This window comes from Alosa sapidissima, chromosome 19 (genome assembly GCF_018492685.1).
Source record: "Alosa sapidissima isolate fAloSap1 chromosome 19, fAloSap1.pri, whole genome shotgun sequence".
In the NCBI taxonomy this organism is placed as follows: domain Eukaryota; kingdom Metazoa; phylum Chordata; class Actinopteri; order Clupeiformes; family Clupeidae; genus Alosa; species Alosa sapidissima.
In genome coordinates, this window is record NC_055975.1 from 27,800,378 (window position 1) to 27,813,148 (window position 12,771).

At 43.3% G+C, this 12,771-nt stretch overlaps 1 pseudogene; it reads left to right on the forward strand.

The window, feature by feature from the left end:
- LOC121693650 overlaps positions 1-11,561 on the forward strand; it is a 21,928-nt pseudogene extending 10,367 nt beyond the window's left edge.
- The last annotated feature ends 1,210 nt before the right edge of the window (positions 11,562-12,771 follow it).

A 12,771-nucleotide genomic window follows, 5' to 3' on the forward strand; every position in this document is an offset into this window, starting at 1 on the left:
CAGTGGGGAAAGGAGAGGACAGAATGGAAGAGTGATGACAGCGTAGAGGAGGGGAGGAGAGGAGGGAAAAAAGAGGAGAGGAGAGAAGACAGGAGAGGAGGGGAGGAGAGGAGGGAAAAAAGAGGAGAGGAGAGAAGACAGGAGAGGAGGGGAGGAGAGGAGGGAAAAAAAGAGGAGAGGAGAGAAGACAGGAGAGGAGGGGAGGAGAGGAGGAGCAGAAAAGAGGAGAGGAGAGAAGACAGGAGAGGAGTGGAGGAGAGGAGGGAAAAAAAGAGGAGAGGAGAGAAGACAGGAGAGGAGGGGAGGAGAGGAGAGGAGAGAAGACAGGAGAGGAGGGGAGGAGAGGAGAGAAAAAAGAGGAGAGGAGAGAAGACAGGAGAGGAGTGGAGGAGAGGAGGGGAAAAAAGAGGAGAGGAGAGAAGACAGGAGAGGAGTGGAGGAGAGGAGGGGAAAAAAGAGGAGAGGAGAGAAGACAGGAGAGGAGTGGAGGAGAAGAGGAGCAGAAAAGAGAGGAGGAGAAGAACGGAGGAGAGGTGAGAAGCCACTATAAGCAGAGACTTTCTAATGAGGAGACACAGCACTCAAAAAATCCTCCATAGAAATGCATGGGGTTACTGTAGTTTGTAACACCAATATGGCCGTTGTCTACACATATCCCACCCCTTCCGCTGCAAAATGTCGACATGTGAATACATTGAGCCAATCATGTGGCGTGTTGTGAAGACATTGTGCCAATCATGTGTTTTGATCTCGCCGCTGGAGCAAGGTCAGTGTAGTAAAGCCTTACGCACGCGCCGAAATAGATGCCCGATAAGTGCCCAAAAAGCGTTGCAATATGGCCGCTGACAAGGATCAAAATGTCATTTAAGTTCTGTAATACTGTGGAGAGGGTCCCTGCAGAAAAACTGAAGTCATTTTTAACTTTGAAAGTGTACAGTAAGGCAGCACAGGCAGTGCATTTAATGTGCAGTCAGTGCTTTAACAGCTCAATGTTAAGTAGAGAATAAGAAGCATTAGGCCCTCGAGTGTCTGCGCTGATTATGAACATCAACAACAACAACAACAATGACAACAACACTTTGACTTTGGCTTCTGACATCACTGGCAGAAGAGGAGGAGTGGAGAAGAACATAGAGGTGAGGAGCAGAGAGGAGAAGACAGGAGGAGAGGGGAGGAGAAGAGAGGAGTGGAGGGAGGAGAAGAGAGGAGTGGAGGAGAGGAGAAGAGAGGAGTGGAGGAGAGGAGAAGAGAGGAGTGGAGGGAGGAGAAGAGAGGAGAGGTGAGGAGCAGAGAGGAGAAGACAGGAGAGGAGGAGAGAAGTTAGTAGAAGAGGGGAGAAGAGAGGAGAAGACGGGAGAGGAGGAGAGGAGAAGAGAGGATAGAAGGAGAGGGGAGGAGAAGACGGGAGAGGAGGAGAGAAGAGAGGATAGAAGGAGAGGGGAGGAGAAGAGAAGAGAGGAGAATAACAGAGATGTGAGGAGCAGAGAGGAGAAGACAGGAGAGGAGGAGAGGAGAAAAGAGGACAGGAAGAGAGGGGAGGAGAAGAGAGGAGGAGATGAGGGGAGAAGAGCAGAGGTGAGGAGCAGAGAGAAGACAGGAGAGGATGAGAGGAGAAGACAGGAGAGGAGGAGAGGAGAATAACTGAGAGGTGAAGAGCAGAAAGAAGAAGATAGGAGAGGAGAATAACTGAGAGGTGAAGAGCAGAGAGGAGAAGATAGGAGAGGAGGAGAAGCTGTGCGCTGTTATGAGACTCCTTGTTGAATCAAGTGTCTTTATGGGAGACTTATTGTGTGTGTGTGTGAGAGAGAGAGAGAGAGAGAGAGACTTGATTTTTCCGTTTCATGCATTATCAGTAAAAAGCAAAATGACAGAGAATAAACACCTACAGTAGACAGAGTCCACACAAAATGCTTTCAGAGACGCTCATGACAAGGGCAAAGCCAGAAGGATATCAGAATAGATGTGTCATCCAACATGATGTTTTGCCTGAGTGTTCTTATAAGGAGTTTAAACCAGACCTACGTCCTCTGACAGAGTGGTTGTGATACTGCCTTAATAATCCATCAAGCTTTGATGGACATTATTTCAATGGAAAAACCTATCTGTGTCAAATGGTGATAGTATGTTTGAGTCAAATTCAAAATCAACAGCTGCCATCATCAGATCTTGGCTTTTTGGTCTCATCGGATCAATAAACAGCCACATGAAACATTGCCTTCCAGGACCTGGCCACAGTAGACATGCCTCTCTACCTTCCAGGACCTGACCTGTGGGGTCAGCATGCATTTTCATGGGAAATCAAGGAATGAATCCGTCTCTAAAAGGGCAAGCCAGACCCCCGGTGAGCTTGTGTTTATGCATGTAGCGCTGAATTAGCGGAGCAGTCGCATTCACGCTCTGGTGGTCGTGTTTGGAGAGATTGGAACAGATTTCTCGGCTGATGATGCCAATTTAATTAAAGATCAGATTAAGATTCGAGACGTTTCGATCAGCGTGATTTCTCTCCAACATTTGACATTTCTTGTGAGTTGTCATTATAAACAAACATTGTAATGCATTGTCAGGACTAAATGACCAAACTACTGATCTTTTTTTAGAGAGACCGATTTGCTGTCACTTTCGGAAAGATAGAAATCCCTTATCCTTACAAATGCAGTGTGTGAAATCATAAACGCTGAAGGCCAAGATAATTTTTCTCGACCACAGATTACACATCCATCAGACATGGAGGGCATTGATGGGCAGTGAGTTCACTGGTGTACTGGGAAACACACACACATACACACACACACACACACACACACACACACCTAATAATAATATTAATACATTCATTTTTATAGAGCTTTTCAAGACACTCAAAAACGCTTTACAGTTATGTTTAGGAAGAGCAAACAGACAAGATACATAGACAAGGTTACATAACAGACATATGAAAAACACATAGGTGCATGGACAAAGCAGAGGCAAAGCTAGAGAGCTGGGCAAAGAAAAGGAGGGGACAACTGGGAAAGTCTGTTAACAGGAAAAAGCAAGTTGGAAGAGGTGAGTTTTGAGGGCCTGTCTGAAGGATGGTACGGTGCTTGACTGTTTGATGTGCTTGCGGAGGGCGTTCCAAAGGAAGGGTGCAGCGACTGAGAAGGCCCTGTTGCCCCAGGTCCGGAGTTTAGTCCTGATGGTCTTGAGTGTTTTAGCATCGACGGACCTGAGGCGGCGGGCGGGATTGTGGCGGATAAGGAGGTCGGAGAGGTATGGAGGTTCTAAGGTTGCTATAGACCTCTGAAGTTGGCCTACAAAAAAGCTGCCATCTCTAAGATCCGGTATCTTGCGATTTTTCCTATGGGAAAATAACATGGAGTTTTTGAATTATCGCACCTGTTAAACTGTCACTGAGACAAAGTCTGAAATGCAAATTAGTTATGATGGGGAGGGGAGGGTGAAAACTTGCGGTCACACACTAGCTGATGGGAAAGTTGTGACATGACAGTCAGCGGAAGGCAAGGTGGATGGAGCTTGGAGATGGTTAAAGCAACACCAAATAACTTTCCCTCTGTCGCACGCACGCTATTTGTTTATCCAGCACTGTCAAATTTGTAGTTTCTTATGTGTCATTCCATCGAACTACAGATCCGCTACCCGATCTGGCAAACTTACATAGTGTGGTTATAGCCGATAGAGGGCCGCGAAGCGAATGCAGAAGTGCCGTTCACCCTGTTACAAGTTGATGAACCACTGAAACGATTTTGGAAACATTATTTTAAGGTACAAAAAACTCTTTGGTGTTGCTTTAAGTGCTGGGGGACTGAACGTGTGAACATGCGAAGTCACCTAAAACGTTTCTATGCTGATTGCTGGCAGTTTACTTATTGACTACCTACCGTAACTTATACAGGGCCGTGTGTTTAAGAGGGAGGGAGAAAAAGAGTGGTTTACTTTACATTGCCTAAAATTGCCAATGTTTTTGCTAGCATATCAGGATTATCACTTTGCCATTTCACACATTTTAATGTAATATCCTAGCCTGGCTAGCGCCACCACTTCTCAATGAGACGTGGTCTGGGAACCAAACGTTAATTTTCTCGTATTTGAAAAAAAATGCCCAGATCCGTTTATTGGGTGCCACGGATGTCTATCAAATGCGTCTGTGCATAGCTCATCATTGTCTTGCTTTCCCCCTTGTTCTGTGATTGGTCCCCTATCTCAGGCATAAATTTGCTCCATGGTCTCCAGGCTGCCTTAGCAGCGTGAATCAAATCACGCGCAAGGCAGCATGGGAACACCCAGGCTAGTAATATCCTGTTAACTAAAAAGCATAATCGATTCACAGCCAACTCCTAACATGCCTCAAACTTGATGTTTCTATCACTTTAGATAGATGAAAATTGTTGTGGTGGTGGTTATGTCGTTAATTTGCGCTGCTAGGTCGTGTCTAGATTTCTAGGCTACTTGCAAACTGTTGTTTGTTTCTTCTTTGAGTTGTCAGATACATATTTGCAAGTTATCTCAGTCAGTTTCATTTGATCTGGCATTTGCTGCTGGTCTGTTGCATCAGTTAGTAACAATGACAAGTTTGCTCGCATAATGCATACATACAACAGCACTCGGATTTTCTAAAATCGTAAAGTTAACTCCTCAATTTCTATGAAAAAAATCCTCAAGTCTGTGAGGGATCGAGCAGTCAACACAGGGTGGATTGTGAATTTCACAAAAAATCATTTTATTACCAAAAATCAATAAACTACTTTTTATAAAATAAAGTTCTGTGCCCAAAATAAGGATATCTAAACAGAATGAACATTAGGCTAACCTCCGATGTGAACCTCCAACATGAACACACAACAAGAATAGAGACTGGCCAGACCATGAATAACTAAAAGGGGAACACAACAAAATCAATTAACTTTCAGACATTACCAAAACATTCAAAAACCACACATTTGCTAGCAATAAATAAACTACACAACGACATTTGTGAATATAGGCTACGGAAAATAATCCCAACCAGAAAGCGCCAAATAAGCACAAAAGGCTCCTCCTTCCCCCCATGACAAAAACGTGAAATGGAAGTGGCCATAGAGAATTTAAATCAGCGGAACGTGCCGCACCGTCTTGCCAGTCAGGAAGTACACCCGGACCCAACATTGACGCGTACAACTCCTGGAGAGTCGGCCGCACTCAAACCGGAACGCCGCGAACATGATACATGGTAAATCAAACGAATAACGGTAAATAACAAACTTAAACTGATAGCCTAAGTAACAGAACACAACTGATAACTTGCGTGCACTCAACCACACATGTATGATAGATAGATAGATAGATACTTTATTGATCCCCAAGGGGAAATTCAAGGTCTCAGTAGCATACATACATCACACACAACATGCACTTACAGCAGAAAAAAAGTAATATACATATAAAAAAACTCCACTGTGAAATAGAGACAGTAGAAGATAAACACAATACTAAAATACTAAATACTAAATATACTATAAAAACTAAATCAAATATCAAATACCAACAAAGTGTGCTTAAGGATGCTTAAGGATGATCAAGCATGACAGGGCAGGGACTGAGCCTGTAATTCAGAGTGCAGCTAAGGATGATCGCTTCCTTGTTGTCCCTGTCAAGGGTGCCATGGCCGTGGACCCCTCCACAGACACAAGCAAGATGCAATATACAGTTGAAAGGGTGGGGATAGTAATATGGACATAAAAGAGAATCAAGTATTGAGTATAAGGTGTAAGGATCCTAATTACCAGGCTGATGATAATCTTTTCAGTCATATATTGACTCTTGATCAACTACTAAGTGTGGGCCTATTGTGGGCCTACTGTCACATGTCCACAGGAGCAGTTAACTATAGGGACAGGAAATGTAATCAAATGTATACCTTGCCATGTCTTAATTGATTCACTCTCACTACAACTATGGTCTCAAGTCTCATCAAAGTACTCTCAAATTAGATGACCTCATGTGATCCCAAATCAGCTGACCTCCAATCATGTGAATGTAACCAACCACAAACTAGGTAGCCTATTTAAGTGAAGTTTACAGAGCATTCTAGGAGCCATTCTGTAGTCAGAATCTCCCGCACCACTAAGGTGTGAAGTCATCATCCTCTAAGCTGGTATGTTCATTCTCTGATTGCTTCATATGGTTTCCTAAATGTTCCTTTAACCTGTTTTCGTAACTTTCACATTATTAATTTAGATGTACCTTCTATAATGTATTGGATGAATAGCTTGTATCTGACAAATAAATTGTCATGTTCTGACCTGCATAGCCTTTCTATTGTACTTATAGTCCAGAGTAGCAGTTTCGGTAACGTTACTAGCATAATGGACGATTGGGATTAGTTATCGCCGCCGTAGAAACTAAATCACCTGGGAGATGGCAAGTTATTATGAACTGACCAAGCATTACACAGCGGTGGGCAGTTTGTCAGCGATGGTCTAAATTGGTCGCGAAAACCTACCACAGCCTGACCCCCTGTAGCATAGGAATTTGCTTGACTGTCTAACACGCTGGTGAGTATCGCAGTCCGGATCAGCATGTAACCTCTGACCTACTTCCAGACCAGTACGTGTTATGTTAAGGAACCGCCCAAATTAATCTGCAGATGGAGGAGACCTATAGTATATATTCCTAAGCTTGAGTGCGTGTCATAAGAAAACGAGTTAGGCATTCTCATTACCAATATGCACTGTGGGCGTACCAACCCACTATGGATATCAATGTTACACTGAACCGAAACTTTTCCAATACTGAGCGGAGTCAGATTTATTAGGTTTAACGGGGGTTTATAATCAATTGTTATATTTCCAACAGCGCGCGGACAGCTTCACGATTTCCTTCGACCACTCTCAGTTCCCTCTTTGGTCCTGACGAGTGACGTCATTACAAAGGTATTAAGCATCAAGTACGGCCACAGTCCGGGAGGGAGGGAGGGGGTTGTGCAAATGTGCTAATATAGCATGTAAAAAGACAATGCAGAGAAGTCTATCTCTCCTCTACCCTTAAGTGAAGCGTTGAACAGTTCAATGGCCCTGGGGACAAATGACTTCCTCAGTCTGTCTGTTGTGAAAGGCAGTGAGCGAAGTCTCCAGCTGATCAGGCTCTTCTGCTTTACAATAGTGCTATGGAGTGGATGACATTCATTGTCCAAAATGCTGAACAGTTTGTTCAGGGTCCTTTTGTCTGATATTGAAGTGATGCACTCCAGTTCGGCTCCCACGACAGAGCCAGCTTTCCTTACCAGCCTATCTAGTCGCCCAGCATCCTTCTTCTTTGTGCTTCCTCCCCAGCATACTACAGCATAGAAGAGGACGCTGGCAACAACAGACTGGTAAAACATCCTGAAGAGCTTAATGCAGACATTGAAGGACCGCAGCCTCCTCAGGAAGTACAGCCTGCTCTGCCCTTTCTTGTAGAGTGCTTCAGTATTGGCTGACCAGTCCAGTTGTAAGCCCAGATACTTGTAGGTGTTTACCACCTCCACATTGACCCCAATGATCAGGTCGTTGGGGTAATCTGTTACCTGTGACAGGTAATTTGTGATCCAGGATACCAGGTGAGCGTCCACACCCATCTGCAAGAGCTTGTCTCTCAGTCTGAGGGGTTTGATGGTGTTAAAGGCACTTGAGAAATCAAAGAACAAGATTCTCACAGCACTTTTCCCCTTGTCTAGGTGAGAATGTGTCCTGTGTAGGAGATAAGGGATGGCATCGTCCACGGCCACTTTCTCCTGATATGCAAACTGTAGCGGGTCTAGTGCATGGCGTACCTGGTCTCTGAGCAGACCAATCGCTCCATTGTCTTCATCACATGTGATGTTAGAGCGACAGGCCTGTAATCATTAAGCTCACTTGGGTGTGGCTTCTTAGGGACAGGGGTGATACATGATGTCTTCCACAGTGTTGGTACTTGTCCGAGACGGAGACTCAGATTGTAAATGTGGATCAGTGGCTCCCCCAGTTCAGCAGCACAGATCTTGAGCAGCCTTGGACACAGCCTGTCCGGCCCGGCTGCCTTCTTAGTTCGAAGTTTCTTCAGCTGTCCATGGACCTGATCAGCCATTATGATGGGGGGAGCAGGGGGGGGGGGTGGCTGGAGGCTGATGGCTGTTGACTGAAGCCATTGTCACATTGGCTGGAGACTGATCGCTGTTGACTGAAGCCATTGTCACATTGGCTGGAGACTGATCGCTGTTGACTGAAGCCATTGTCACCGTGTGGGGGATGGGTGCGATAGCCTGAGATGATGGGGGTGAGTGTTGCACTGAGAGTGAGGGGGAGGTGTGGGTTGGGCAGGCAAGCAAGCAAGAGCAGTGTCTGAGTCAGCAGGGGGTGGTGGACCACTGCCAGCTGGAGCAGGGCAGTCAAACCTGTTGTAGAAGAGGTTCAGCTGGTTCGCCCTGTCCAGAACTCCCTCCACAGAGCTGCTGCTCTTCTCAAGGTCAGTGATGGTGTTCATACCGTCCCATACCTCCTTCATGTTGTTCTCCTGCAACTTCTGTTCCACCTTCCTTCTGTAGTCCTCCTTAGCCTCTTTCAGCTTGACTTTGAGTTCCCCTGTACGCGCCTCAGCTCTGCCATGCTCTGCTCATGCCACTCTCTGAACGCCATCTTTTTCCTATTGAGAAGAGTCTTGACATTGCTGGTTATATGTACCATTGAACTAACTAAGCAATAAAGTCTGTATGTTGTTTGAAGTTGGAAGTATATGTGTTGTGTTTTTACTGGTTACCACGTATTGTTGCTAAATGTAAAGTGTGTGTAAATATGAATGCATGGGTATGTGTAAGAAATAATGCACATAATTATAAAGAAAGCAATATAAGATTTAATGGAAAAGGGATAGTCTCACAATTTCTTTCAAAATGTGCTTTCCTACACCTTTTAAGTGGCTTTTCTGCCTAAAATAAACCTCTATGTTTTTAAACATTTGAAAACAAAAATTCTACCAAAGCTCTTCTACCACACTCAGTTAAAATGGAAAAGAAAGAAAGAAAGACTTAGAGAACTAAATAATGAATTAAACCCCGGTCTATACCAACAACCTAGGGTTTGTATTTGGATGGAAACGAGTGGAGTTTCATTATAAGCACGGACATTGTCTGAGATTATGGTGCAGTGATAACTATTATGGTGCAATGATACTATTTGCCTACCTCAAGATGTAATGTTCAAGCTAAAGTCATTTTATATCTATACTTGTATCTAAATGTTTTCTATTCATATCGTACTCTATCCTCATAGTTATACAAAATTAGAGTACTACCTGGGAAACTTATATAATGTAAGTACAAAGAAACACACATATGGAAATACATTATGAGAAGCATTCAGGTGGAATAGAACTTTTCTTCAGTTGACCATTCGACCCCCACAACCAGTTCACACCTCCACCCCACCCCCACCTGCCCTCCTTTGTGGAGTGTGTGCTATTTGAGTTATGGCCATGCGCACCTGTGGACCATCAGACGTAACGACCCTTCAGATGGAAGCCCCTCCCACAATCCTTTGTTATTCTGATTGACATACCAGCCCCTACAGTTGATTGGTTAGGTTTGAATCCAGGAGGCTAATGGGTCAGACAGGAGTAATATATAAACACCACACAGAGGGAACAGTTTACAGAAGTCATTTCTAGGAGTAACTTTTGCTAAACTGCTGAAGCTGAGCTGAACTGAAGCTTGAAATGTCAGGTTTCATACCGTCACAGCTGACCATGCCAGTGAAGAGTGAGAGAGAAGATGAAGAAGTTGATGATTTTGTAGCAGAGTTTTTGTTTAAAACTCAGAAACCGAAAGAAGAGCCTGGACTGGATCATGGAACTCAGACTGAAATATTAATGTCACCACCTGAGGATATGAAAAAGGAAGAAATATATGATTTAATAGGAAATGATCACACAGATCATTTTCCAAAAGGTGAGATTGTAAACAGATTTATAAGCATGATAATAATTACAAAGTGATACTAATATCAACAGCGCCTGATAGAGACATTGTGGAAATGTTGAGTTTCTTTATTTCTAATGTTGCAGGAGACATTCAAATGATCCATGCTAACAACAGAGGGAAATCTGAGGAACAACAATTGTGGTCCCAGACAACTAGAGAGAAACAGCATGAATTCCAGTGTTTGGGAACGTTTGATGAACTCCCTGCTGTTGCATATCAGCAAATACACACAGGACAAATGTTGTACGAGTGTACTACATGTGGAGAGAGATTCACAGCACATTCAGAGCTCACTGCCCATCAGAGCACACATACAGATGGACAGGCATGTCATTGTTTTCAGTGTGGGAAAGGCTTCATTCAGAAGTCTGATCTCAAGATACACCAGAGGATCCATACTGGAGAAAAAACATATCAGTGTTCTCAATGTGGACAAACCTTTGCTCGATTATGTAATCTCAAACAGCATCAGATTATCCATACAGAAGAAAAGCCACAGTGTTCTCTGTGTGGAAAAACCTTTGCTCGAAAATCTGTTCTCAAGTATCATCAAAGGATCCATACTGGAGAAAAGCCACATCAGTGTTCTCAGTGTGGGAAAGCCTTTATTCGGCAGTCTGATCTCAACAGGCATCAATGGATCCATGATGAAAATACATATCGGTGTTCTCGGTGTAACAAAATCTTTACTCGGAAATCTGATCTCAAGGATCATCAGATGATCCATACTAAGGAAAAACCACATCAGTGTTCTCAATGTGGAAAAGCCTTTGCTCACATATCTCATCTCAAGTATCATCAGATGATCCATACTGGAGAAAAACCACATCAATGTTCTCAGTGTGGTAAAGCCTTTATTCGGAAGTCTGATCTCAAGAATCACCAGATGACCCATACTGGAGAAAATACATATCGGTGTTCTCAGTGTAACAAAATCTTTACTCGGAAATCTGATCTCAAGGATCATCAGATGATCCATACTAAGGAAAAACCACATCAGTGTTCTCAATGTGGAAAAGCCTTTGCTCACATATCTCATCTCAAGTATCATCAGATGATCCATACTGGAGAAAAACCACATCAATGTTCTCAGTGTGGAAAAGCCTTTATTCGGCAGTCTGATCTCAACAGGCATCAAGGGATCCATGATGAAAATACATATCGGTGTTCTCGGTGTAACAAAATCTTTACTCGGAAATCTGATCTCAGGGATCATCAGATGATCCATACTAAGGAAAAACCACATCAGTGTTCTCAATGTGGAAAAGCCTTTGCTCACATATCTCATCTCAAGTATCATCAGATGATCCATACTGGAGAAAAACCACATCAATGTTCTCAGTGTGGAAAAGCCTTTATTCGGAAGTCTGATCTCAAAAATCACCAGATGACCCATACTGGAGAAAAGCCACATCAGTGTTCTCAGTGTGGAAAAAGCTTTGTTCAAATATCTCATCTCAAGAATCATCAGATGACCCATACTGGAGAAAAGCCACATCAATGTTCTCAGTGTGGGAAAGCCTTTGTTCGGAAGTCTGCTCTCAAGATCCATCAAAGGATCCATCCAAGGTCTTTAGTCCAAAGTCTAAACTGAAAATACATCAGCAGAGTGGTGTTTAGAGCAAAAATATTTTTTCTATATGAACTAATTTTGTTTTAGCTGGTTGTTTAACACTAGCCTGGCTCGGCCTGCCTACGTACTTCCAGTCGATTTCTTTTTCCTACAGTACTCCATCTGGAATAGGTTGATTCGCGCTCGTTTACTTTGGAGGTTGAACCTGTAGTTTTCGTAGGAAACAGTCAAAATAACGTGTGTGATGTACTGGCACAAAGTAGATCAATATAGAATGAAAGTATAAAGTGCTTTAGACCATTATTTGCCAATGCTCTTGCGTTTTGTAAAATGCCTATGGAAACTCCCCATAGGAATTTTGGTTACGCAAAATGCATACTGACAATCAAATGCTTACTGCACATAAACTCTGTAGAAGCATAATCCTGGTCTCAAATGAAAGGTAACACTTCCAGGTTTCTTGTGGACTATTTAGATTGTATGTCAGGCGTTCTGATATAGACTGACTACACAAATATGGAATAATGACAAATAAAGTCTCTATTTTTGCATTTACTTTGTTGGTTCAATGAGTGTGTATAAGATAAACTATACATCTGTACAACTAATATTGGATAATACAACATGAAGATTCAATTTCTATGGATTCTTGTGAATTTCAGTACCCAATATGTTGCATCTACTTATTGTGCTGCAGCCAGAGGTCAGGGTAGCACCAAAAGCGGATGAGGGGGAGGGGGGCATTTTGGATCAAATTTAATTGAGACATAATAAGATTAATCTGAGAATGTAAAGCACTATACAGATTGTCCATGAAAAAAGTTGTCATTTTTGGATTCCCAAGAGCCAAAGCTTTCAAATGGTGTATAACATTACTATGCTACATAGCAATACGGTACATACAATTGATTTAGAATGTTGGGGGGAGTGGGGTAACCGTCCCGCCGGCGGGACACTGAAGATTAACTGGTTTAGGCCGATTCTAAGGGCCCAGCACTGAGAGGGAGCTCCCAGAGAGCCCACATTTTCTAGCAGCACCCCTTGCGGGGCATGGTGCTTATATCAACTATAGTGATAAACCATGGTTATCATGGTTACCCATGAAAACAAAAAACACGGTCATGGTTACCCACAAATCCATGGTTATTCTGTCATAGTAAAACCATTGTTAATTTGTGTGAGGGTTGTTGCTGGTCTGTCGCATCAGTTGGTGACAGGTTTGCTCACATGA